The following is a 27989-nucleotide window of genomic DNA, read 5'->3' as shown; positions in this document are numbered from 1 at the left end:
ATGGCTATGTGCGCCCCCCGCTGTGTATAGATGGCTACGTGCGGCCCCCCGCTGAGTATAGATGTCGCCGTGCGGCCTCCTGCTGTGTATAGATGACTACGTGCGGTCTCCCGCTGAGTATAGATGGCGCTGTGCGGCCTCCTGCTGTGTCTGGGGAGAGCGCCGTGCGGCATCTATACTCAGCAGGAGGCCGCACGTAGCCATCTATACACGTATACTCAGCAGGAGGCCGCACGTAGCCATCTATACGGTGCCATCTATACACAGCGGGAGGCCGCACGGCGCCATCTATACACAGCGGGAGGCCGCACGGCGCCATCTATACACAGCGGGAGTCTCAGTGCTTTGTAAGAGCAGTCAATAAATTCTGCTTGACTAATTCTGAGCACCATAAAGTCTGGTTCGCTTCTAACCTGCTGTCTTCATTTTCAGCTTGCTGAATTCTAACTCATTTACTGTCATTCGAGACGATGCCTTTGCTGGTCTCTTTCACCTTGAATACCTGTAAGTGCTCCACTTAATGTCATATTTTTGATTCTGCTCTTCTTCATCTTTTGGCATGTGCAATTGTATGAGCAAGTATTCATATGAATTTATGACCTACTTAAACCTTTGAGGACCTTAAATTTTATTCAATCAAATTTTTTTCCAGTTTAAAACTATGGGACATATATGTGCCTTGGTCCTCAAAGGGTTTTTAAAGGGGCTGCAAACATAAATACGAAAAAAAAATACAATTAGTGCTTTTTGTGTTCATTTAATTTTTATTTGAAGTCCATTTTTTTTATATACCTTGAAATTAAGCCCTACCCCATGGAATGAAGCCCTACCTACATGACATCTGAGAGCTACATGGATCCCGCTTGTGAGGTGCCTGTCCGTCACTACTATTCAGTTTTAGGGTCCACTCATTAAGCCATATATTCTCTCATGCAAGAGAATAGGGCCAATTATGCTAATGACACTGGGCTCAAACTCTGTCAGAGCTTCAACTGAGTGTGATCCGATTCTCTCGCAGCACAGATATGGAGAAGATGGAGAACTTAATTTCTCCATCTTCTCCATAGTCTCTGTGAGTGTTCATCGGACTGCACTTGGATGACATCCGAGTGCAGTCCAATGTTTTACGTGCACCCATAGACTTGTATGGGTGCACATGGTCCGAATATCGAATGAGATTATTTTCTCATGCCAATAATCGCACTGTCCCATAGTATAACATAGGGCCGAGTCCTATCCGATAAAACATCACATAGCATTCGGCCGTGTTATACGACAGTGTGAGCGAGCCCTTAGAGTCAAGGAATATTTACATGCAGATGATGATATTACTCTCCAAGTGTATATTTTTTTAGGCGAGTTCATAGTAAATGCTTTGCATTTTTGACATGTGATCAACTAAAGAACAAGAAAGATTTAGGACCTCCCCTATAGAGAAACGGAAAATAGTTTGGAGGACTTGCATGTCCTTTTTTATTTATTATGAGAAAATCATAAAAGATCCCGTTTTTTAACCATGCTGTGACTTTCTGCTGAGGGAGAGGGAGAGAGCTGCCCTATTCAGAGTCTGTAATAAGACCTGCTGACAAAAGTGTTGAAGATACAGTCTAATGTAAATTAACAATGAAAAAAAGTTAATTTAACAAATGGCTTGTATTTTTTTTAATACAAACTTTTTTGTCTTTACAGCTCCTTTAAAGGGAATCTGTCATCAGGTTTTTGCCACCTAATCTGAGAGCAGCATAATGTAGGGTTAGAGGCACTGATTCCAGTAATGTGTCACTTACTGGGCTGCTTAGTGTTGTTTTGATAAAATCATTGATTTGTCAGAAGGTAATTATCACTAGATGACTAGTAAGTTCTGTAGGACCCCACCCCCATCACTGATCAGTAGATTTCTGTGTACACTGAGCATGGGCAGAAAGCTGCCAATCAGTGGTGTGGGTGGGGCTATGCAGAGCGCAGCATTCAGAGAGCTGCTAGATCTGCAGCAGATAAAACGGTGATTTTCTCAAAATGACAACAAGCAGCTGAAAAAGTGACACATCGCTGGAATCAGGGTATCTGCCCCAATATTGTGCTGCTCTCAGATGAGGCAGCACAATTAATATTATGCCAAATTAATTTCCCGTGAACTATCACATGATCTATCACAGGGGATCATGTGACATGTCACGTGATAAATCAGGTGTGTGGAGGGGGCCCGCGCCTTCTAAACTGCCCGGGGCCCTTGCTACTCTTAATCCACCCCTGCCTATATCCCCGGAGCGGCCTGGCTGCCCCAGTATGCCGGCGAGTCGCATACCTTGGGCGACTTTAAAGAAAGGCTGTATAGACTGTTCAAAGTTTATCCCCTGACAGAAGAACAGAAAGTAAGCATACTGATAGGGCAGTTAACTGGTGCGGCCCAGCGGGAGGTAAAGTCTTGGACAGCTGAGGAGAAAAGGACTGTAAGGGGGGTTCTGACCCGTCTACGGGACACCTTTGATACCCGTACCTCAGCAGAAATCAAAATGCGGTTCTATGGTTGTAAGCAGCGAGCTCAAGATAGCATCCGAGATTATGCCCTAAATTTACAGGAAGCCTTGGGGGCAATTAAGCAAGCTGACCCTGGCAGCGTGCAGGATACAGATAAACTATTGACTGACCAGTTCATAGAAGGTCTGCTGTCCAGCGCCCACAGAACCCAGCTGCGCCTCATGGCCCTACAGAACCCCGATTTGACTTTTGCACAGTTCAAAGATAGGGCCATCCAGGTGCTCCGAGAACCTGCACCGGGTGGCGCTGTAGCTTCCCGGCGCCCTGCCATCCCTTACCACCAGGGGGCGGCGCCCTATCCCGAAGACCTTGTGGGGGCTGATGCGCAGGCCCTAAATCCATCCCCGCCTGCAAACCTGCACCATCAGGTCCAAGAACTAACAAAGAGTGTTGCTGCATTGACCAGGACCGTACAGTCGTTACAGATGGACCCGTCAGGACCAATCAAGCTGGCTTCCAGTCCGGAGGATGTCCCGTGGCGTCGACGGAGGAGGATCCCGTCGTTCAGAGGGATACCCGCCGATCATTACACTGAGGATGGACAGCCGATTTGCCGCCGTTGCAGCCAGCCAGGATACGTAGCCAGGTACTGTACTTTAAATGGGTCCGACCTGGGGCAAAGGGACAACCCCCAGGCATAAGGTCATCAGGCCCATCTAATTGGCGTGATAAGTACGTAGGGGGACGCCCGGTTTTACCTGTAGTGCTGGACGGTATCCCCATGAGTGCACTGCTGAACACCGGGTCCCAAGTGACTACCATCCCCTATGTACTTTTCAAGCAGTACTGGAGTGACACTGATATAACTCGTTATCCTGACGATGACTTGAGCATCATCGCCAGCAATGGTCAACCCGTGCCGCAGGTGGGGTTCAGAGAGATGACCATTAAGATTGGTAAAGTTGAACTGCCGGCACAGGGAGTGATCATTGTGGACATTGACCGTCAAGAAAGTCACCCTAAAATAACCTTGGGTACTAATGTGATTGAAAATTGTCTTTCAGAAGTAATTGTAATTTTGCAGCAGGTGGCGATGAATGCGAGCTCCAGCCAACAGAGGGTCCTCCAGAAGGAGATAAGAGCCCTGATGAGATGGCAACAGGTAGAACTGTCTGGTGGTGAGATCGGTAGCATGAGGATGAGCGACCCGTTCCCCATTGCCATGCCCCCCAAAAGTGAAATGATCTGGTGTCGGACTGCAATCGGGTTAAGAGGGAGAGACTACCAAGCCATGGTAGAACCCGTGTACTCAGACAGCAGGCCCACCATTTTGACAGCCCGGGGGGTGGTCGATGTCCGCCATGGAAGGGTGCCCGTGCGGATCTTAAACATTGGGGAAAGGGAAGTACACTTGCGCCGGTACGCTACACTAGCCAAATTGTATACTGTTGAACATAATGCTGTCAGGGCCATGGAACCCTTGCCTCCATCTCCCCAGGCGGAGGGTAATGGTTCCCAGAAACCCAAGGAGGACTGGTGCCAGAAACTCCACGTGGGTGCTGACTCCACTCCCTTGCACCAAAAACAAGGAGTCTACCGGGTGGTTCAAGAGTACGAGAGAATCTTTAGTAAGCACCCGCTAGACTTCGGCAGAGTGAAAGGGGTAGAACACCACATCGCCACGGGGAGCCACCCACCAATAAAAGAAAGATACAGACCTGTACCACCCCGCACACTATCAGAACGCAAAGGGCATGCTGAGAGAAATGCCCCTGGGCAGCCCCCTTGGTTCTGGTAAAAAAGAAAGACTGTACTATGAGAATGTGCGTGGACTATAGAGAAGTCAATCGTATCACCCATAAAGACGCATACCCATTGCCTAGAATAGAGGAGTCTTTGGTCGCACTAAAATCAGCTAATTTCTTCTCTACTTTGGACCTTACTAGTGGGTACTGGCAGGTTCCTGTGGCAGAGGCTGATAAGGAGAAGACCGCCTTCACCACCCCGATGGAATTAAGTGAATTCAACTATATGCCGTTCGGGCTCTGCAACGCACCCGGGACCTTCCAGAGGCTGATGGAATGCTGTCTAGGGCACCGAAACTTTGAGACGGTCCTACTTTACCTGGACGACGTGATTGTCTATTCGAACACTTACGAGGACCATCTAAAGCACCTGGCCGAGGTGTTCGAGGCCCTGGCAGGCTTTGGCATGAAAGTGAAACCCTCCAAGTGCCATCTGTTAAAGCCGAAGGCACAGTACCTGGGACACGTGGTGAGTGCAGAAGGAGTAGCCCCCGACCCTGACAAAATCACAGCAATAAAGAACTGGCCAAGCCCCTCTAACATAAAAGAAGTGAGGCAGTTCCTCGGGTTGGTAGGCTACTACCGAAGGTGCATCCCCAGGTTCACCAAGATGGCAGCCCCTATGTAGGACCTCCTTATAGGACAATCTAAGACCAGAAGCCAAAAGCCACCCTTCAAGTGAGACAAGCCGGAAGAGGAGTCCTTCCGCCAGCTGAAGATGGCCCTCACGGGGGATGAGATCCTGGCCTACCCTGATTATGGCCAGCCTTTTATCCTCCACACAGACGCCAGTAATGTGGGGCTGGGAGCCGTACTGTCACAGAACCAACAGGGCAGAGAAAGGGTGATCGCGTACGCCAGCCGGAAGCTGAGGCCCACCGAGAGAAACCCGGAGAATTACAGCTCCTTTAAGCTGGAGTCCTTGGCAGTGGTGTGGGCCGTAACAGAACGTTTCAAGCATTACCTGGCCTCTGTGAAGTTCACTGTGTACACGGACAACAATCCGTAGACACATCTGGACAATGCGAGACTTGGTGCCCTAGAGCAGCGGTGGATAGCCCGGCTAGCAAACTATGAGTTCACCATCAAGTATTGGGCAGGCCGAGCCAATGCCAATGCAGATGCCCTATCGAGAATGCCCCACTTGCCCGATGAGGGAGAAGATCCAGACGAGTTGGAGGAAATAGAGCTCCCTGCATTCCACCGGTACGGGGCCACTCAGTACTCCCACCGTGTAAGAGACAAAGACTTGACCACTGTCATGTTCAATCCCTTACCTCACCATGGCTGGGCTGAAACGCAAGATAGTGACCTTGCAATTCGCCTGGTGAAAGACCTGTTGACCCAGGCAGACGCTAGCCCTGGCTCGGACGCTCCAGAGGAAGCCAAGCAGTTATGGAAGGAGAAAAGCAGGGTATTCCTCTACGAAGGTAAGCTGTGCAGAAGGCTTGTCAACCACCGGACGCACGAGCTGACCTGGCAGGTAGTGGTCCCGAGACGAGATGCAGCAATGGTCCTGGAGGCCTACCATGACAGAGCGGGACACTTCGAGTGGAAGAAACTGGAGTTCCTACTGAGAGAGCGGTTCTACTGGGTCGGAATGAGAGGGGCCATAGAGAAGTGGTGCAGGGACTGCGGCCCATCTAACCTCAGAAGGAAGGACGGTACCAGCCAGAAGACGCCCTTGATGCCCATCGTCACCAGGCAGCCTCTTGAGCTGGTAGCTCTGGACCATGTGAAACTGGCTCCAAGCCGGTCGGGCTACGTCTATGCCCTGACAATAGTGGACCACTATTCCCGGCTCCTGGTGGTGGTTCCTGTTAAAGACTTGACAGCCCAAACAGCGGCCAGAGCCTTCCAACAACACTTCTGCCGTCCACACGGGTATCCGGAACAGGTCTTGACAGATCAAGGTCCAGCGTTTGAGGCTGAAATCTTCCACGAGTTCTGCAATCTCTACGGCTGTAAGAAGATTCGGACAACGTCTTACCACCCACAAACCAACGGGCTATGTGAGAAAATGAATAATATCGTCACTGATCTCCTCAAAACGTTGCCCCTGGAAGAACGCAGCCTGTGGCCGGAGAAGCTGCCAGACCTGATAGACTTATACAACCATATCCCAGTGAATGCTACAAATTGCACCCCGGCTTACCTGATGAGGGCAAGACCAGGTAAGCTGCCGATAGACCTGGAGATGGGAGTCCTGACCCCCGAGGACACCTCCCCAGACGCGGACTGGGATACGGAACGGAGGCTACAGTACAAGAAGGTACAGGAAAGTGTGGAGAGGAGTCTGGCTCAAGCGAGAAAAAAGCAAGAGAGGCTCTTCAACCAACACGCCCCTGCTGGTCCCCTGGAACCTGGTGAGCAGGTCCTGAAGCGGAAGAGAAGGCTTCACAAGCTAGATGACCAGTGGGAGAGCGACCCGTACACAGTACTGCAGTCCAACCACAACAACCCGAAGGTATGTGTAATTACCAAGGATGGAGGAGAAACCACTAGCACCGTCTCCAGAGACCACCTAAAAAGGTGCCCCAAGCAACTACAGAGTGCAGGAGAAGATCAAGATGACCTTGAACCCGCAGAAGACAAGAAAGAAATGATCAGCACAGTTCTTGGAGAGTTCCCCCGGTCCTGGACTCGGATAAATGATGCAATAGTGGTACCCGTCCTACACTTCCTTCAACCAACCCAGCAGGAACCTACAGGAGAGCCGGAGGAATTAGAAGACCAAGCAGCCCTAGAGGCAGAAGAACCCATGCCAGCAGCCCAGGAGAGTCAACCCTCTGCTGACAGTGAGCCTGCCATACCTGCGGTAAGCCAAAGGACCCGCAGATAGCTGCCTGCACTGCCTGTAAACCCAGCTAGTAGCTGTACCCTGAATGCTAGTGGGGAAAGTCAGGTTAGACCACCACCAGACAGTGGGTTACGCAGGTCAACCCGGAGCACTAGGGGGCAAATACCAGCTCGCTGGAAGATCTAAATGCTGTATATTGTAAATGTTTTATGTTTGTTGCCTGGTTGCTAATTATGTTTTTCCAGTCTTTCTAGTTCATGGACTAACAGGTTATGGACGCTGAATAACCGGAACTGTCTTGTAGATAGTTGCACTTGGTGCCCTCTTTCGAAGATGGCCACGGAAGAAAAATCTGTCCGGTGTGGCCTCCTTGTGGCCCAAAGTAGAGAGCTCAGCCTTGTCGCCACGCCCAAGGCCAGGAACTTGGGGTTTATGGAAACAGGTCCCCACACCGTGGAAAACTTCACACCTTGTTGGGTGACATGGACACCCGGTCACGGAAGCGCCGTGACCTCAAGGACAAAATATACTTGTATATATGTTATGTTGTCATTTATACCCTGTATTTGTGTTTCCTGTTTAGTCTGAAGTACTAAATTTTACTAGGGGAGAATGTGTCACCCCAGGCCTGGATGCCACAAACAATAATCTGTGTCTGAGAGCAGGAGGGAGGTCCCCTGGTTAGGGACAATTAGCATACAGCACCTCCTGTCCCAGGCCAGCAGGGGAAGCTGGCTGCCCCTATAAAAGCTGGAACTGGGGGCAGGGTTAGAGAGAACTGGAAGACCTAGCTCAGGAGTGAGACTAGTCCCAGAGAAGGAGGGACAGTTCAGCTGTAGCTGAGGAGTCCGTGAGGCAGAGGAGAAACTGCAAGCCAGGGACAGAGGCGACGAGAGCCGGTCCTGGAAGAGAACCAATCTACCGGGCATTGGGGTCCGGGGCTGTCAGGGTTACAAGCCCAGCAGCAGAGAACCAACCTGCGAGGGATTTCAGGTCCGTTGGCCTAAGAAGCCTGGAGGCTCCGCCACACAGAGGGACCAGTACAGCGAGGAGCAAGCAACAGGTACCCAAGGCTCTAGTCGCATGCCATACAGGCGAGAAGTACACGGCCAGCTCAGGGACATGGGCTATTACACCACGAAAAGGGGGATAGTCAGAAAGAGCATAGAGAGAACGGTAGGCCTACACACTCACCCTGACCAGTGGGGCTCGCCCGAATGCTCTCAGACACCCAGGCCCATTCCTAACCGGTACTGTTGGGTCATTAATAATATCTACAATAAAGACCCTGAACTGTTTGAAGCGGACTCTGAACTCTTACTATTGCGGCCTGCACTATCACTCCCAAAATCCACCTACACTGCCCTGAGGCTACACTATTCCCGTGGGGAGTTATCCTACACCTGTGCTGCACACCAACACCAGCCACAGCAGTCTGCCTCGCAGCGGCGGTTATCCCTGACCGCAATCCACGGGTGGCGTAGTCGGACATTCAAAACACTGATAAATAGACTGCCACCATTTGGTCTGACCACCCTGAGCCACGGGATCGGGTTGCCACTACTACCCCCATCAGCACCGTACACTAGAAGGCCCGGTTCCGTGTACCCCACGGCCCAGGGGGCGAGTCATGTGCATCAAATTATACATACACATATGGGGCTGTGGGGCTTCATACTATATACAGGTACTTCTCACAAAATTAGAATATTATCAAAAGTTAGTTTATTTCAGTTCTTCAATTCAAAAAGTGAAACTCCTATATTATATAGAGTCATTACACACAGAGGGATCTATTATATAGAGTCATTACACAGAGGGATCTATTATATAGAGTCACTACACACAGAGGGATCTATTATATACAGTCATTACACACAGAGGGATCTATTATATAGAGTCATTAAACACAGAGGGATCTATTATATAGAGTCATTACACACAGAGGGATCTATTATATAGAGTCATTACACACAGAGGGATCTATTATATAGAGTCATTACACACAGAGGGATCTCTTATATAGAGTCATTACACACAGAGGGATCTATTATATAGAGTCATTACACAGAGGGATCTATTATATAGGGTCATTACACAGAGGGATCTATTATATAGAGTCATTACACACAGAGGGATCTATTATATAGAGTCATTACACACAGAGGGATCTATTATATACAGTCATTACACACAGAGGGATCTATTATATAGAGTCATTACACACAGAGGGATCTATTATATAGAGTCATTACACACAGAGGGATCTATTATATAGAGTCATTACACACAGAGGGATCTATTATATACAGTCATTACACACAGAGGGATCTATTATATAGAGTCATTACACACAGAGGGATCTATTATATACAGTCATTACACACAGAGGGATCTATTATATACAGTCATTACACACAGAGGGATCTATTATATAGAGTCATTACACACAGAGGGATCTATTTTAAGTGTTTATTTCTGTTAATGTTGATGATTATGGCTTACAGCCAATGAAAACACAAACGTCATTATCTCAGTAAATTAGAATACTTCATAACAACAGCTTGAAAAATGTTTTTAAAATCCGAAAAGTTGGCCTACTGAAATGTATGTTTAGTAAATGCCCTCAATACTTGTTCGGGCTCCTTGTGCATCAATTACTGCATCAATGCGGCAATGTGGCATGGAGGGATCAGCCTGTGGCACTGCTGAGGTGTTATGGAAACCCAGGTGGCTTTGATAGCAGCCTTCAGCTCATCTGTATTGTGGGGTCTGGGGTCTCATCTTCCTCTTGACAATACCCCATAGATTCTCTATAATAGATTCTCTATGGGGTTAAGGTCAGGCGAGTTTGCTGCCAATCAAGCACAGTGATACTGTTGTGTGTAAACCAGGTATTGGTACTTTTGGCCGTGTGGACAGGGGCCAAGTCCTGCTGGAGAATGACATTTCCATCTCCATAAAGCTTGTGGGCAGAGGGAAGCATGAAGTGCTGTAAAATGTCCTGGTAGACGGCTGCGCTGACTTTGGTCTTGATAAAACACAGTGGACCTCCACCAGCAGATGACATGGCCCCCCAAACCATCACTGATTGTGGAGACTTCACACTAGACCTCCAGCAGCTTGGATTGTGGCCTCTCCGCTCTTCCTTCAGACTCTGGGACCTTGATTTCCAAATGAAATGCAAAATTTACTTTTCATCTGAAAACAACACCTTGGGCCACTGAGCATCAGTCCAGGTCTTTTTCTCTTTGGCCCAGGTAAGACGCTTCTGGCGTTGTCTATTGGTCATGAGGGGCTTGACACAAGCAATGCGACACTTGTAGCCCATGTCCTGGATACGTCTGTGTGTGGTGGCTCTTGAAGCAATGACTCCAGCAGCAGTCCACTCCTTGTGAATCTCCCCCAAATTTTTGAATGGCCTTTTCTTAGCAATCCTTTCAAGGCTGCGGTTATCCCAGTTGTTTGTGCACCTTTTTCTACCACACTTTTTCCTTCCACGTCCATTAATATGCTCGGATACAGCACTCTGTGAACAGCTGCTTCTTTAGCAATGACCTTTTGTGGCTTACCCTCCTTGAGGAGTGTGTCAATGACTGCCTTCTGGACATCTGTCAAGTCAGCAGTCTTGCCCATGATTGTGGAGCCTACTGAAACTGACTAAGGGACCTTTTTAAATGCTTAGGAAGCCTTTGCAGGTGTTTCTTGTTAATTCTAATTTACTGAGATAATGACTTTTGTGTTTTCATTGGCTGTAAGCCATAATCATCAACATTAGCAGAAATAAACACTTAAAACAGATCACTCTGTTTGTAATGACTCTGTATAATATATGAGTTTCACTTTTTGGATTTAAGAACTGAAATAAATTTACTTTTTGATGATATTCTAATTTTCTGAGAAGCACCTGTATGTAGCAGTGCGGCAATTATACTATATACAGTCAGGAGTATAAGTACTTGATACACTGACAATTTCGAAAGTTTTTCCACCTACAAAGAATGAAGAGGTCTGTTTTGTTCTACTTAACTGCTGCAACTTGGACCTTTAACAGGATTTATATTTCACCTATGAGAAAGCATACTATGTGTATTTGGCAGATTAACTCAGGCATGTTTATGATAAACTGAATACCTGGATTGGAGTCCTATTTGTAGACAGAATATTGACTATTAATGCTGGCAGAGTAAGTCTTAGGCTATATTCACACTAGGTGTTTTTTTTTCTGCAGCAAAACATAATCTCTTGGCAGGAAAGAAGTAGCGTCAAAAACGCAGGTTTTGGTGTGTTTTTTTGCAGTGGTTCTTGGTGCATTTTTGGTGCGTTTTTCAGGATCCCAAAGTTCAGCTTTGCTTCCACCATAGACACATGAAAACAGGTCACCATTGCAAGACATATGTTCATGAAAAAGTACACATTACAAATGTAACAGGGGGGGGGGTGAATTGGTCTGGAATGGTTTATCTAAGACCCTGGCAGTGCATTGAATTTGTAGGACACTATTTACTTTCACATTATGGTTTGCCATTGAGTTGCTCAGGCATTGTTCATTTTCACACCTCCCTGGGCCACACGTGTTGTTCAATCTCACACCTAGCTCAACTAATGTTTACTTTGTAGGCATCACTAATTTAATTAAACTGTAATAATCCAAGCTGCTATCTCAGGTGACCAAGACAAGATGGTTTAAACTTGGGAAAATCACAAAAGTAAATGTGTGTCACATACTTGCTTTTTTCACTAAAAACGCAGCAAAATGTTCACACTAGGCTTTTTTTCAGCATTTTTTTCCACCACCCTTTTTTTAATGGGTGAAAAACGCTGAAACAAGTGACATACTCTATTGCAAAAAGCCATGGAAAGCACAAAATACTGAGGACAAATAAGCAAGCTGTGTGCATGAGATTTCGGAAATCTCATAGACTTTCTTGGTACTGTAAAACGCAGCTGAAAATTTGCATAAAAAAGCCCACTAATAAAACGTCTAGTGTGAATATAGCCTTGTATAACAGTTCGCCAATGAGTTAGGATATATGACCACGATGCAGAAATGCTGTGGATTTTTCCTAAGCGTTTCTGCATCTCCCTGGGTTGTCAAGCGCTTTGCCAAGTGATTTTAGCATCACTTGGAAAAGTGCTTGACAACTTGGTCACACTATATAATTCCATGCAACCGGAATGGGTTTATATAGTGTGACCAAGTTACAATGCTGCAAATGCAGCATCAATAATAAAAAAAAAGAATAATAATGGTGAAAAATAAAAAAAACCCATTATACTTATCTTCCGATGGTCCTCGATCTCCTTCTCCGGTGCGTCCGGTGTCTTCGGCGGATCACGGTGCTGTAAAAGGACCTTCCATGACGTCATTTAGTCATGTGACAGGTCACGCGATCGCCGATGTCAGCGGTCGCGTGACCTGTCACATGACTAAATGGCGTCATGGAAGGTCATTTTACCACCACGAGCAGCCGAAGAGCCAGCAGCACCGCCGGGAGCAGACAGGGGCCATCAGAAGGTAAGTATATGTTTATTTTTTATTTTAATTCTATTTTAACTACAGGTACTATGGTACCCGGGTCTGGAGGAGAGTCTCTTCATCTCCAGACCCGGGTACCATCCACGAATTGAGTCGCATAATATCCACATGTGTATGTGTAGTCATGCGGATGTTATGCGTTCCAATGCTAGTCAATGGCGGCTAAATCGCAGCGACTCTGCAAAATTAAAGGACGTGCTGCGGATTTTTCCGCAATGATAATCCGCATTGGAAATCTCTGCAGCATGTGCACAGCACATGCGGATTATCATTGGGGATCATTGCAGACCTATCACCAAGCGTTTTTTAAGTGTTTCCGCGGCGGAAGTTACGCTGCAGAAACGCCTAAAAAACGCATAGTGGGCACACAGCCTTAAAAGTTCTATGGTGAAGAAAAACACGTGAGATAATAAATACTAAATATACAATATTTCCCATAATATGACTGAGGATATCTTTAGGGTGTATTCACTGTTTTTTCTTCTGCAGCAAAAATGCTGTGTTTTACAGTACCATCTTAGTGAATGACATTTCTGAAATCTCATTCACATGCTGTTTTTTTGCATTTTTTTTAAATCTGCAGCTTGTCAAGTCTTTCAGAGGTTTTGCAGCATTTTTCACCCATTCAAATGAATGGAAAAAAAAACACAAGTAAAAACACCTGAATTTTAAGCAGCGTTTTTCCTGCCTCCTTTGATTTTTGAGGTAGAAAAAAAATCCTGCCAAAATCCAACTTGTCAACACACCTTTATCCTGGTTGTGTTCTAATTGGATATAAAATAGAACGGCCATGATAACATGGGTAGTTAATTGTATGGTGTTTTCACTTTATATAATACCAGGCCGCATTCTATTTGCGCAGAGCTGCTCCGTGAAGATTCTATCACAAGATTCCGTGATGACATCACAGGTGATGGTGACATCACTGCTCACAGTCGCTATATATATGACGCGCCCCTGGGCCTGCTGTGTCGCGCAGCGTCTCGCGCTCGGGGGCTTACCCGGAACCGGATCAGATGAGGGTTGTAGTCTCCGAGTGGCGGGGACCCGGTCCGTGCCCAAGGAGTCAAACTCAGTGTGTGGCAGTCTTGATAGGTGTTATTTGAGTGTCGACTACGCCACCCGTTGATTTGCAGCTATGGAGCTGCCGCTGCAGGGCAGACCGCTGAGGCCGATGTAGAATTGTGCAGCGTGATAGTATAACCCCCAACGGGAGGGGTATGGCCTCAGGGCAGCCGACGTGGAAGATGGGGGTAGCAGGAACCACTCAGAGACGGTGCGGTGTAATTCAGGGTCTTTACTGGTAACAACGATAGACCCTCCCGGAGTACTTGCTAGTGAACGGGGCCTGGTCAGTCCTTGAGCAGATGGGATCTCCCCTGGCCAGGCGGAGTTGTAGGCCTCCCAAACTGACTGTACTCTTCTGGCTACCTTGCTAGAAGCGGATATAAGTAGCCCACGTCCCTGAGTGTGCCGTGTGGTGCTCACCCGTATGGCCGGTGACTCGGGGCCTTCTAATGGCTTCCGCTCCACGATGGCGGTGCTGGTCCCACGCGTGTGACCTTGCCTTCGGGTTTCTGGGCCTGAGGACCTGAAATCCCCTGCCGGTCGGCTTCTGCTGCTGGGTAAGAGTTAGTCCCCACAGCCTCGGGCGCCGGGTCCGGTAAGAAAGCTTCTCAGTCAGGGCGAGCTCTGCAGCTGCCAGCCCCTGACTCGTAGTAGTATTGCTCCCACTGAGCTTCTGCTGTTTCTTCCTATGACTGTTTCTTGTCTCTGCTTCTTCTTTACTCCTAACCCTGCCTCAGCCCCGGGTTTATATAGGGGAAGTTCTTCCCCTCCCAAGACTGGGCAGGAGGTGTGGCATGCACAGGATCCCTGACCAAAGGACCTCCCACCTGCTCTCAGACATAACATTACATTACTGTGGAAACCAGACCCCTGGGGTGCCACATTCCCCCCTAGTGAAATTTAGTACTCCGGGACTAAACATATTTTAGAAAAACATAACAAGATATAACAACAATAATAGTACAATAAGAAGAAACACATAAAGGTGGTCACGGATATCCGTAACCGGGTGCAGTCTTTGAAGAAAGCAAGGTGTCCATTTCACCAAAACAGGGAGACGTAACCAGGTAGGGGTCTGTTCTGCCCCGAGTCTTTAACAGTCTTTAGTCCGTCCTGGGTTACGCTCCAACTATGTACAAGGATTCCCGGTAAATCCACCAAAGACTCCTATAAACAACTAGAAACACATAATTATACACAAGCAATAAGAAAAACAGGTAACCACAAATAAAACAACTTATACATTTCAAATCCTCCAACGTGCGGGTAACTGGCCTCTAGTGGCCCTAGTGGACCTACGGAGCTGACTGTCTAGCCCTGAACTACAGGGTGTAGGAGCTGTCAAGGGTAAACTGGGCAGCTGTCTACCGGCTCTTTGGCTCACTAGGGATATGGCAGGCTCACTATAAGCAGAGGGTTGATCCTCCTGTTCTGCTTGTGTGGAGTCTTCTGCCTCCTGGACCGGCTGCTCTTCCAGCTCTACCTGTCGCTCCGTAGGTGCTTGGGATGCGGGTTGGAGGAAGGTGAGTACGGGTACCACAACTGCGCCATTGACTTGAGTCCAAGACCGAGGGAAGTCTCCGAGCACAGTACTAACCATGTCTTCCCTTTCCTCTACGGGTCGAGGGTCTTCTTGTTCCTCTTCAGGGTTCCGTAGCTGTTCGGGACACTTCTTCAGGTGATCCCGGGATACAATGGTTGTGGTTTCCCCTCCGTCTTTACTGATGGTACAGACCTTTGGGTTGTCGTGGCTTGAGGGCAGTACGGTGTACGGGTCCTTCTCCCAATGGTCGTCCAACTTGTGGAGCCGTCTTTTTCTCTTCAAGACCTGCTCTCCGGGTACCAGGGGAACAGCGGGAGCATACTGGTTGTAAGTTTTCTCTTGTCTTTCCCTAGCCTGACAGAGACTTCGCTCCACGCTCTCCTGTACTCTCCGGTACTGCTGCTGCCTCTCTGTGTCCCAGTCTGCTTCTGGTGAAGTGTCCTCGGGTGTCAGGACTCCCATTTCCAGGTCAACAGGTAACTTACCAGGTCTCGCCCTCATTAGGTAAGCCGGGGTACAGTTGGTGGAACCTACCGGGATGTGGTTGTATAGGTCCACCAGATCGGGCAGCTTCTCAGGCCACAGACCGCGTTCTTCCAGGGGCAACGTTTTCAGAAGATCCATTACCACCTGGTTCATTTTCTCACAAAGTCCATTAGTTTGCGGATGATAGGGTGTCGTCCTTATCTTCCGGCAGCCATACAGAGTGCAGAATTCTTGGAAGACCTCCGCTTCAAAGGCAGGTCCCTGGTCTGTCAACACTTGGTCCGGGTACCCGTGTGGACGGCAGAAATGCTGCTGGAAGGCTCTAGCTGCTGTTCGAGCTGTTAAGTCCTTGACGGGGACGACAACCAAGAACCGGGAGTAGTGATCCACGATGGTTAGTGCGTAGATGTAGCCACTTCTGCTTGGGGTCAGTTTTACATGATCCAAGGCTACCAGTTCCAACGGCTGCCGGGTGACGATGGACTGCAGGGGAGTCTTCTGGCTGGCACGGTCCTTCCTTCTTAGGTTGCACGGGCCACAGTCTCTGCACCACCTCTCGATGGTTCCCCTCATGCCTACCCAGTGGAACCGCTCGCGCAGCAGGAACTCCAGCTTCTTCCATCCGAAGTGTCCAGCCCCGTCGTGGTATGCCTCCATCACCATGGCTGCGTCTCTTCGTGGCACCACTACTTGCCAGATTAGTTCATGCGTCCGGGAGTTAACCATTCTGCGGCACAACTTCCCCTTGTAAAGGAACAGTCTACTTTTTTCTGCCCACAGTTGCTTGGCTTCCTCCGGAGCGTCTGGGTCAAGGCGAGCCTCTGGCCGAGTCAGCATCTCCTTTACCAGCCGGACGTCAGGGTCGCTGTCTTGCGTTTCCGCCCAGTTGTAGTGAGGCAAGGGGTTAAACGTAGCGGCTTGCTTACTCCCTACCCGGTGGGAACACTGGATAGTCCCATGACGGTGGAACGCAGGGAGTTCGACTTCTTCCAGTTCCTCTGGATCTTCTCCTACGTCCGGTAGATTTGGCATCCTGGACAGGGCGTCCGCGTTGGTATTGGAGCGTCCTGCCCGGTATTTGATTGTGAACTCGTAGTTGGACAGACGAGCCATCCATCTCTGCTCTAGGGCACCGAGTCTTGCTGTGTCCAGGTGTGTCAACGGGTTGTTATCCGTGTACACGATGAACCGGGAAGAAGCGAGGTAGTGCTTAAAGCGTTCGGTGACTGCCCACACCACTGCCAGGAACTCTAGCTTAAAGGAGCTGTAATTCTCCGGGTTTCTCTCGGTGGGTCGCAGTTTTCGGCTGGCGTAAGCGATTACTCGTTCTTTCCCCTGCTGGATCTGGGACAGCACAGCTCCTAGCCCGATGTTACTTGCGTCAGTGTAGAGGATAAAGGGCTGGCTGTAATCGGGGTACGCCAGGATTTCATCCCCCGTGAGGGCCATCTTCAGCTGGCGGAAGGACTCTTCTTCTAACTTCTCCCATCTGAAGGGCGGCTTCTGGTTCTTGGCCTTCCGGGACTGGCCTATCAGGAGGTCCTGCATGGGAGCTGCCTTTTTGGTGAAACCGGGGATGAATCTGCGGTAATAGCCTACCAACCCAAGGAACTGCCGCACTTCCTTTATACTGGAGGGACTTGGCCATTCCTTAATTGCGGTGATCTTATCAGGGTCGGGAGCCACTCCATCAGCGCTCACCACGTGTCCCAGGTACTGCACCTTTGGCTTCAGGAGGTGACACTTAGAGGATTTCACCTTCAGGCCGTAACTTGCCAGGGCTTCGAACACTTCCGCCAGATGTTTCAGGTGGTCCTCATAAGTCTTGGAATATACGATGACATCGTCCAGGTACAACAGGACCGTCTCGAAGTTTTTGTGTCCCAGACAGCACTCCATTAATCGTTGGAAGGTTCCGGGTGCGTTACAAAGTCCAAACGGCATACAGGTAAACTCGCTAAGTCCCATCGGGGTGGTGAATGCGGTCTTCTCCCGGTCCGCCTCTGCTACAGGAACCTGCCAGTACCCGCTAGTGAGATCCAAGGTAGAGAAGAAGTTAGCAGATCTTAAAGCAGCCAAAGACTCCTCTATCCTTGGTAAAGGGTACGCATCCTTGTGTGTGATACGATTGATTTTCCGGTAATCTACACACATCCTCATAGTGTTGTCTTTCTTTTTGACTAAAACTAGTGGGGCTGCCCAGGGGCTACAGCTATCCCGGATTACCTCAGCCTCCTTCATGTCTCTAAGCATCCCCTTGGCGTGTTGGTAATGTGCAGGGGGTACGGGTCGATACCTCTCTTTTATGGGAGGATGATCTCCCGTGGGGATGCGGTGTTCTACCCCCTTAACTCGCCCGAAGTCTAACGGGTGTTTACTAAACACTCTCTCATACTCTTGAACCACCCGGTAGACTCCCTGTTTCTGGTGGGAGGGAGTGGAGTCAGTTCCCAAGTGTAGTTGCTGACACCAATCCTCCATTACTTTCTTAGAGCCGTTACCTTCCTCCGGGTGAGATGGAGGCAAGGGTTCCACAGACTGTATAGAGTTTTGGTTGATGGTATATAATTTGGCTAGCGTGGCATACCGGGGTAGGTATACTTCCCTCTTCCCGATATTTATTAGGCGAACGGGCACCCTCCCATGGCGTACATGAACCACCCCCCGTGCTGTCAAAATGGTGGGCCTACTGTCTGAGTAAACTGGTTCTACCATTGCCTGGTAATCCCTACCTCTCGGACCAATAGCTGCCCGGCACCAAATCATCATTTCACTTTTTGGGGGCATGGCAATAGGGAAAGGGTCACACATTCTTACGCTACCAATCTCACCGCCGGAGAGTTCCACCTGTTGCCGTCGCATCAGTGCCCGGATCTCTTTCTGGAGCACTCGCTGCTCGCCGGAGCTGGCGTTCTTGGCAACCTGTTGTAAAAGGAAAATCACCTCTGCAAGACAATTTTCAATTACATTAGTTCCTAGCGTTATCTTTGGGTGACTGTCGTGTTTGTCAATGTCTACAATAATCAGTCCCTGTGCTGCCAGTTCGACTCTACCAATTTTAATGGTCGCCTCTTTAAATCCGATCTGTGGCACGGGCTGACCATTGCTGGCGATGATACTCAAGTCGTCGTCAGGGTAGCGGGTTATATCCGAGTCATTCCAGTACTGCTTGAAGAGCACGTACGGGATGGTGGTGACCTGTGACCCGGTGTCCAGTAGGGCACTCATAGGGATGCCATCCAGTACCACAGGCAAGACTGGACGCCCTCCGACATATTTGTCGCGCCAGTTCGATGGGCCTGGTGGTCTTTTTCCTGGGGGTTGGCCCTCTGCCCCCAGGTTGTGCCAGTTTAAAGGACAGTACCTTGCCATATGTCCGGGTTGATTGCAGCGGCGGCAGATGGGTCGTCCGTCCTCGTTGTACCGGTCACTGGGTCTTCCTCTGGCCGGTGGGGTCCTCCTTGGTCGACGCCACGGGATGTTCTCCGGTCCGGATGCCAGCTGGATCTTCCCTGGAGTGGAAGCCTTTAAAGACTGCACAGTTCGGGTTAACGCAGCAACGCTTTTAGCTAGCTCTTGGACCTGATGGTGCAGGTCTGGAGCCGGGTCATTGTTCAAAGCCTGCGCATCAGCCCCTACAGGCCCTGCCGACAAGGGCGCCGCCTCCTGGTGGTAAGTGATAGCTGGGCGCCTGTGGGTCACAACGCCATCCGGTGCCGGTTCTCGGAGCACCCGGATGGCTCTGTCCTTGAACTGTGCAAATCCCAGATGAGGGTCCTGTAGGGCCATTGCCCGCAACTGGGTTCGGTGGGCATTGCAATATAAACCCTCTATAAATTGTTCAGTCAACAGCCTGTCCTCGTCTCCCACGCCGTCAGGGTCGGTCTGCTTAACGGCTCTCAGGGCCTCTTGTAGGTTCAGGGCATAGTCCCTTATACTCTCATGGGCCCGCTGTTTGCACCCGTAGAATCTAAGCTTGATCTCGGCTGAGGTGCGGGTATCAAAGGTGTCCCTCAGCCGGGTTAGTATCCCTGCGACAGTCCTCCCCCCAGGTGGCCAGGACTTTACCTCCCTTCGGGCTGCTCCGGTTAATTGGGCCACCAGGATGCTCACTTTTTGCTCTTCTGTGAGGGGGTACACCTGTAAGAGGCTATCCAGCCTTTCTCTAAAGTCCTGCAGGGTATGTGACTCCCCTGAGTACTGGGGTAGCCAGGCTGCCCCCGGGATATAGGGCATGGTGAAAGGCATGACCGCGACAGCGGTGGCGCTGGCGGGGGTTGAAGCGGTGAAGCTCTCCTCCGTATCCGACATCCTTCTCCCCCCTAGTGGACCGTGGCCTACCTTGCGATGATCCTCTTCCGTAGGCCGCGGCTCCGCAGTGGATCGTCAGGGTTGAGGACCTTCCGTCGCGCTCCGGTGACGTCGGCGTCTGCTGGGCTCCTTCCAGGACCTTACGCAACGTCCGGACGTGAGGCGGGGCTTCAGTTCTCGCGGGCTTTTCGGAGTCCACGCCCCTCTTCTTCCCGCGCGGCGTCCTCAAGATGGCGTCCAACGGCGGGAAAACTCCACGGATGGCGGGAAGAAGGATGAAGATGGCGCCGGGTGGCGGGAATCTTCACCACAGGTGAGTTTGAAAGTCTCTTTTTCAGGCACGCAGTACCCGGTGGTTGCGGGCACGAAATCCTGCCGACTACGCCAAAGTTGACGCGCCCCTGGGCCTGCTGTGTCGCGCAGCGTCTCGCGCTCGGGGGCTTACCCGGAACCGGATCAGATGAGGGTTGTAGTCTCCGAGTGGCGGGGACCCGGTCCATGCCCAGGGAGTCAAACTCAGTGTGTGGCAGTCTTGATAGGTGTTATTTGAGTGTCAACTACTCCACCCGTTGATTTGCAGCTATGGAGCTGCCGCTGCAGGGCAGACCGCTGAGGCCGATGTAGAATTGTGCAGCGTGATAGTATAACCCCCAACGGGAGGGGTATGGCCTCAGGGCAGCCGACGTGGAAGATGGGGGTAGCAGGAACCACTCAGAGACGGTGCGGTGTAATTCAGGGTCTTTACTGGTATCAACGATAGACCCTCCCGGAGTACTTGCTAGCGAACGGGGCCTGGTCAGTCCTTGAGCAGATGGGATCTCCCCTGGCCAGGCGGAGTTGTAGGCCTCCCAAACTGACTGTACTCTTCTGGCTACCTTGCTAGAAGCGGATATAAGTAGCCCACGTCCCTGAGTGTGCCGTGTGGTGCTCACCCGTATGGCCGGTGACTTGGGGCCTTCTAATGGCTTCCGCTCCACGATGGCGGTGCTGGTCCCACGCGTGTGACCTTGCCTTCGGGTTTCTGGGCCTGAGGACCTGAAATCCCCTGCCGGTCGGCTTCTGCTGCTGGGTAAGAGTTAGTCCCCACAGCCTCGGACGCCGGGTCCGGTAAGAAAGCTTCTCAGTCAGGGCGAGCTCTGCAGCTGCCAGCCCCTGACTCGTAGTAGTATTGCTCCCACTGAGCTTCTGCTGTTTCTTCCTATGACTGTTTCTTGTCTCTGCTTCTTCTCTACTCCTAACCCTGCCTCAGCCCCGGGTTTATATAGGGGAAGTTCTTCCCCTCCCAAGACTGGGCAGGAGGTGTGGCATGCACAGGATCCCTGACCAAAGGACCTCCCACCTGCTCTCAGACATAACATTACATTACTGTGGAAACCAGACCCCTGGGGTGCCACATATACAATGCACATAGGCTCACCCGTGCCTTTCTTGGCTCTATAGTGACTAATAGCACTTGCAGTTTTTCACTATGGCTGGAATTGTTTTGGACATTCCTCAGGTAAAAGCACTATTGTTGATCCTTATGATCAATCGTCCTAACAGTGTGCTTCTACCACCCGATGGCGTCCTCAGCTTCACTCACCGGCTGGTGATGGAGCTAGTAAAGGATTGCCTGACCAAACACCGACAACGTCGTCTAACGTCAGACTATCTGACGGATTTACTTCAGAACATCAGGACATTACTACACCAGGTAAGTGGCGGACACTCTGCACAGAACATCTCAATATTAATAGATAATAATGGAGGGATAGAAGCTTTTTCTTCTAATATATCGTATTTTGCAGACCATAAGACGCACCAAAAATTTTTGGGAGGTAAATAGGAAAAACATTTATTATAATAAAATGGGGGTCTGTCTTATAGTCCGAATTTTCGGTTGCTTACTGAGGGGGGTGGTGGCAGTGGAGCGAGGTCACAGGAGGCAGAGTCGCTGCTGCAGGAAGTCGGCAGTAGGAGTGGGGCGCTGCTGTGGGCCCCAAGCTGGGAGGAGCGGGGTGTCCAGAAGGTGCGAGGCTGCGGGCCCTGGGCTTCAAGGAAATGTTAGCGGTAATTCAGGAGGGGAGGCCCTGCTCTGCTTATTGATTTCTCTGCAGTGGGCTTCAAGAAGTAGGCTGCTGGAGATGGACAATACGCAAATTGAGATCTCAGCTCGTCATTGAGCCGAGATCTAAATCTGCACATGCACTGCCTCCAGCGGCCATTTGCCTGAAGCCCACCGCCAGAAAATCAATGGGCAGAGCGGGGACTCCACTCCTAAATCACCGCTAACATTTCCTTGAAGCCCAGGGCCCGCAGCCTCGCACCTCCTGGATACCCCGCTCCTCCCAGCTCGGGGCCCGCAGCAGCGCCCCACTTCTACTGCCGGCTTCCTACAGCAGTGACCCTACCTCCTGTGACCTCACTCCACCACAGCCACCCCCCTGGTAAGCTACATTCAGACAATTATTATTATTAATAATCTGTCTGATATGCTGGGGTGGAGAGTTCCAGAGTAGGGGGGATGCACGGGAGAAATCTTGTATGCGATTGTGGGAAGAGGAGTTAAGAGGGGAGTAGAGAAGAAGATCTTGTGAGGATCGGAGGTTGCGTGCAGGTAAGTACCGGGAGACTAGGTCACAGATATATGGAGGAGACAGGTTGTGGGTGGCTTTGCATGCCAAGGTTAGGGTCTTGAACTGGAGTCTCTGGGTAATGTGGAGCCAGTGAAGGGATTGGCGGAGCGAGGGGAGAAGCCAGGGAATAGCGGGGGGACAGGTGGATTAGTCAGACAGCAGAGTTTAGGATAGACCGCTGACCGCTCTCATCTCAAAATTCTCCTTTCCATTTTTCCTTTTTTATAGGCTGAAGAAAGATCTCAGACTGAAGATTTGGCTGTCTTTAAAGAACTGGCCGAAAAAGTCCTGTCTATACTAGAACGCTCATTGGAATGCCCGGTAAGGATCAATATTAATAGACGTATCTTAATCCACCGTATCTGAGGAGACTTTCTGAGAAAAGGTCTGAAGATGGCGCGGGATTTGTATCGTTACAATTGGTGCATCTGTAAATGTTGGTTTAGTCCTTCATGATTTATGTATTTGGTGATTTAGTGAAATCTTCCACATATTAATTATATATATTATATCTATCAGGAAACAACAGGAGGCGATGCCAAATATGGGCAAAATGTGACCCCGAAAATCCCTGACCCTAATAGGAGTCATCCGGAGCTGAACAGCGATCTGATTACAGGTGAGCGATCACCCGACCTTCTACAAGGAATGTCCAGATATTACAGAGGACGGAGGATAATGTTAGATTTACTCTCTACTCTGTGTAATGGGAACCTGGCAGCACATTGTTACATATAGAAGTAGTGGTATGACGGTATAGGCCATTGTCCCCTAATAATAATTGTTTGTAGAAATCCAATGTGCCAGTCAGGAGAAATGTAAAGTAGACACCATATACAAATCAGAATGGAAGTGCACTGGGGGCGTGAAAGAAGAAATCCAAGTGCAGTGACACGCCCCCAGTGCACTTCCAGACTAATTTGCAAATCTCTCCTATGTTTCAGCTCTCTTACCATCACTCATATGTGCAGCGTGGGTGGGGGGTTCCTCATTCATGTGATGGAGGGTCCATTCTGCAGTGCTATAGCAAGTAACATGAAATAAATTAAATTTAAATTGCATTACTGCTCAAGAAAATGGGAAAAAACTAAGATACTGAGCACATAATTTGGCCAATTCATGAATGCCCAGCAGCCAATGACAAGGCGATCTTTTTGTTGGAATCCTCTCCTAATGTGAATCCTCTCCTAGGCTGAAGCCTACATTTATATGGGTAGGTAGGATCCTGTTGTAATTAAAACCACCCCGGGCTGATGGGTGGAGATAGGTTCCCAGTAAAAAAGGTCGCCTTGCCGTGACTGCTGGGCATGCACCGAGCAAAAGAAGGTCGCCTTGCCGTGGCTGCTAGGCATGCACCCAGCAAAAGAAGGTCGCCTTGTCGTGACTGCTGGGCATGCACCCAGCAAAAGAAGGTCGCCTTGTCGTGACTGCTGGGCATGCACCCAGCAAAAGAAGGTCGTCTTGCCGTGACTGCTGGCCTTGCATGAATTGGCCAAATTATGCGCTAAGTATCTTCCTTTTATCCTATTTTCTACAGCAGTAATGCAATTCAAATTTCATTTATTTCATGTTTACATGCTACAGCGTTACAGAGTGCAACTTTGTTAGTTATGTATTTGGATGGCTACTCTTAGTATGCACCTGTTCACACCCATTTTCTTTTCGGAAGTGATGGTCAGTCTTTTGTTATTTATGAAGGGGTTCCTCCATCATTTACATTACATTTATCTATGGATTCCCCGTATATTCTCATATTTAGAATCCCCATATAACGAGTATTAATCCCATTTACAGACATCTTGTCATTTCTCCGTTATATTGCTGTATTATCTATGTAGGAATAATATCCTCTAATACATTTCATTTCTTCATCATTATTTTAGAAACAACTGAGCTGTCGAATCCTAACAATGGAATTAGTGAGATCCCGGAGATCCAAGAATCTGTAAGTATCATAGAGGGGGATGCGTGTGTGTCATCAGATCATGGGGTGTGAATGACTCGTCCAGTATTATCCCCCATACAACCATGGGACGTCTCTATTCTAAGTGTAGATGACTCTATGGTGTTAATTACATTTGAATTACAGGGAATCTGTCACCAGGTTTATGCTATTTGGTCTGAGAGAAGCATGATGCAGGGACAGAGACCCTGATTCCATGTGTTGATTACTTTACTCGGTGGAGCAGTTGTGATAAAATCACTATTTTTTTCTGCTGCAGAGCTCTGAATGCTGAGTCTTGTATAACCCCGCCCACACCATTGATTGGCAGCTTTCTGTGTACACTGTGCATAGGCAGAAAGCTGCTAATCAGTGGTGGAGGCAGGGGTACAGAGCAATAGGACTACCTGGCTAGACAGATAGTCTTCTAGTGATAATCTACTGATTTTATTGAAACAGCCACACACAGCCTAGTAAGTAACACATCACTGGAATCAGGGTCTCTGCCCCTACATCATGGTGCTTTCAGAATACATAGCAAACACCTGGTGACAGATTACCTGTAAGTCCTCCTCTGTGTGATCTCCCACATTATCCAGAATGTTATAGTAATGTATGATGACCGTTGCAGGGCGGCTCCAGGATTTCGTGGGCCCTGGGCGAAAGAGTCTCAGTGGCCCCTTTAACACATACCACGATTCATGATGCACAGATACCGCAGATAAATATATATATATATATATATATATATATATATATATATATATATAGTACAAGCCCGAAGATTTCACTTCTTACATTACATGAGCGATATCTATTGTAAATTCCACAATAACTCAGAAAGCGGCGAATCCTCACAGCTCACAGTGCAGACCGGACAGTAATGTCCTCCACACAGTATAATGGCACCACATAGTCCTCTATACCGTATTATGAGCTCCATATATTGCTCCATATAGAATAATGGACCCCATAAAATGCTCCACGCAGGCTGTGCTCCCATATAATGCCCCATGCAGGCTGTGACCCCACACATAATGCCCCATGCAGGCTGTGCCCGACACATAATGCCCCATGCAGGCTTTGACCCCCCACATAATGCTCCATGCAGGCTGTGACCCCCACATAATGCCCCATGCAGGCTTTGACCCCCCACATAATGCCACATGCAGGCTGTGCCCCCCCCACATAATGCCCCATGCAGGATGTCCCCCTCCCACATAATGGCCCATGCAGGATGTCACCCCCCCATATAATTCCCCATGCAGAATGTCCCTCCCACATAATGCCCCATGCAGGCTGTGCCCCCCACATAATGCCCCATGCAGGCTGTGCCCCCCCACATAATGGCCCATGCAGGATGTCACCCCCCATATAATTCCCCATGCAGAATGTTTCTCCCACATAATGCCCCATGCAGGCTGTGCCCCCCACATAATGGCCCATGCAGGCTGTGCCCCCCCCACATAATGGCCCATGCAGGATGTCCCCTCCACATAATGCCCCATGCAGGATGTCCCATCCCACATAATGCCCCATGCAGGATGTCCCCCACACATAATGCCCCATGCAGGATATCCCCCCCACATAATGCCCCATGCAGGATGTCACCCCCCATATAATTCCCCATGCAGGATGTCCCCCCCACATAATGCTCCATGCAGGATGTCCCACCCCACATAATGGCCCATACAGGATGTCACCCCCCATATAATGCCCCATGCAGGATGTCACCCCCCCATATAATGCCCCATGCAGGATGTCCCCCCAACACATACTGCCCCATGTAGGATGTCACCTCTCACCCCATATATTGCCCCATGCAGGATGTCACCTCTCAACCCATATAATGCCCCATGCAGGATGTCACTTCTCCCCCCATATAATACCCCATGCAGGATGTCACTCCCCCCATATAATGCCCCATGCAGGATGTCACCCGCCATATAATGCCCCATGCAGAATGTCACCTCTCACCCCATATAAAGCCCTATGCTGGATGTCACTCCCCCCCCCATATAATGACCCATGCAGGATGTCACTTCTCCCCCTCATATAATACCCCATGCAGGATGTCACCCCCCTATATAATGCCCCATGCAGGATGTCCCCCCCATATAATGCCTCATGTAGGATGTCACCTCTCACCCCATATAATGCCCCATGCAGAATGTCACTCCCCCCCATATAATGCCCCATGCAGGATGTCACTTCTCCCCCCCCCATATAATACCCCATGCAGGATGTCCCTACCTCCCCCCCATATAATGCCCCATGCAGGATGTCACTTCTCCCCCCATATAATGCCCCATACCTCCATACATAAAAAAAAAAATCAAATGCTCACCTCACTGCTCACCAGCTGTGGAGAGGTAAGTATTGTGCCGGCCGTGGTCCTGGGCAAGCATTGGGGGGGAGCAAGGCCCACTAGCTGGCGCTGGCACCACTCTCCTCTGCTCACCGGTCCCATAGTGCGCCAGGGTGCCCGACAGCAAGTGGGCCCCTCGCCTACTCAGGGCCCCGGCACTTGCCTGGGTGTGCTGGGTGCTAGCGCCAGGTCTGCCCAGCGTCCGGTTTGTATCCTCCCAACATCATATCAGTGTAAATCATCTGGGACATAATATGGGGGGAGAAGTTTTTGCATCTGTAACTTTTTTCCTTCATCTTCAATAAATCAGTATTATTTCTTATTCTTTTATATAGCGTGATCGATTCATTGGTTCCGGCGAGAAAGCCGCACATGAGCGACTATGAAACTTCCAAACTCATCAGCAGTGGAAATTTTGGGTGAGATTTCTGTTGCCATAATCCACATTTCTCAGGGTTCCCTATGACAATGCTTCTGCCCCTGCACTCTGCCATTCAGTGTTATCATAGGGAAATTATATGATCTGTAGCAAATCAAACTGTAAGGAAAGCGGTTTAAATAATATAATTACATATAATATAATATATAATAATATAATATTATTACATTCGCCTGTGCTAGACCCTCATCTGTTCTTATGCTGCCTCCTCCACCTGAGCTTTTCTGCTCTCCACTCTGATCTTTGTTTTGATGGGGGGGCTCCATTATGAAGCTGATCAGAGAAGGTGGCTACACATGGTCACATGAAGGGTGACACCATATTGACGTCAATGACACCTACACCCTCCACCATGACCATGTGGGCCCAATCACTGGCCTCAGCAGCAGAAGAGAGCCCTGGAGCACATTCATTTTGGACCAATTTTATTTGCACTAAATTGTATTTGGTCAGTTATAGCGAATCTGCCCAAAGAGAATTTCGATAGATTCTCGTATCTATAATGTGACCTGGGTGATGGCTCCGGCAGAAGTGGCATTGTGGAGACCACCCATAGGTGATCTATGTAGTGCTATTTTATGTATTTCTAGATGTG

This window comes from Phyllobates terribilis, unplaced genomic scaffold (genome assembly GCF_046119375.1).
Source record: "Phyllobates terribilis strain yellow unplaced genomic scaffold, ASM4611937v1 Scaffold_60__1_contigs__length_8166268, whole genome shotgun sequence".
Taxonomy (NCBI): domain Eukaryota; kingdom Metazoa; phylum Chordata; class Amphibia; order Anura; family Dendrobatidae; genus Phyllobates; species Phyllobates terribilis.
This window is presented reverse-complemented; position numbering follows the sequence as displayed.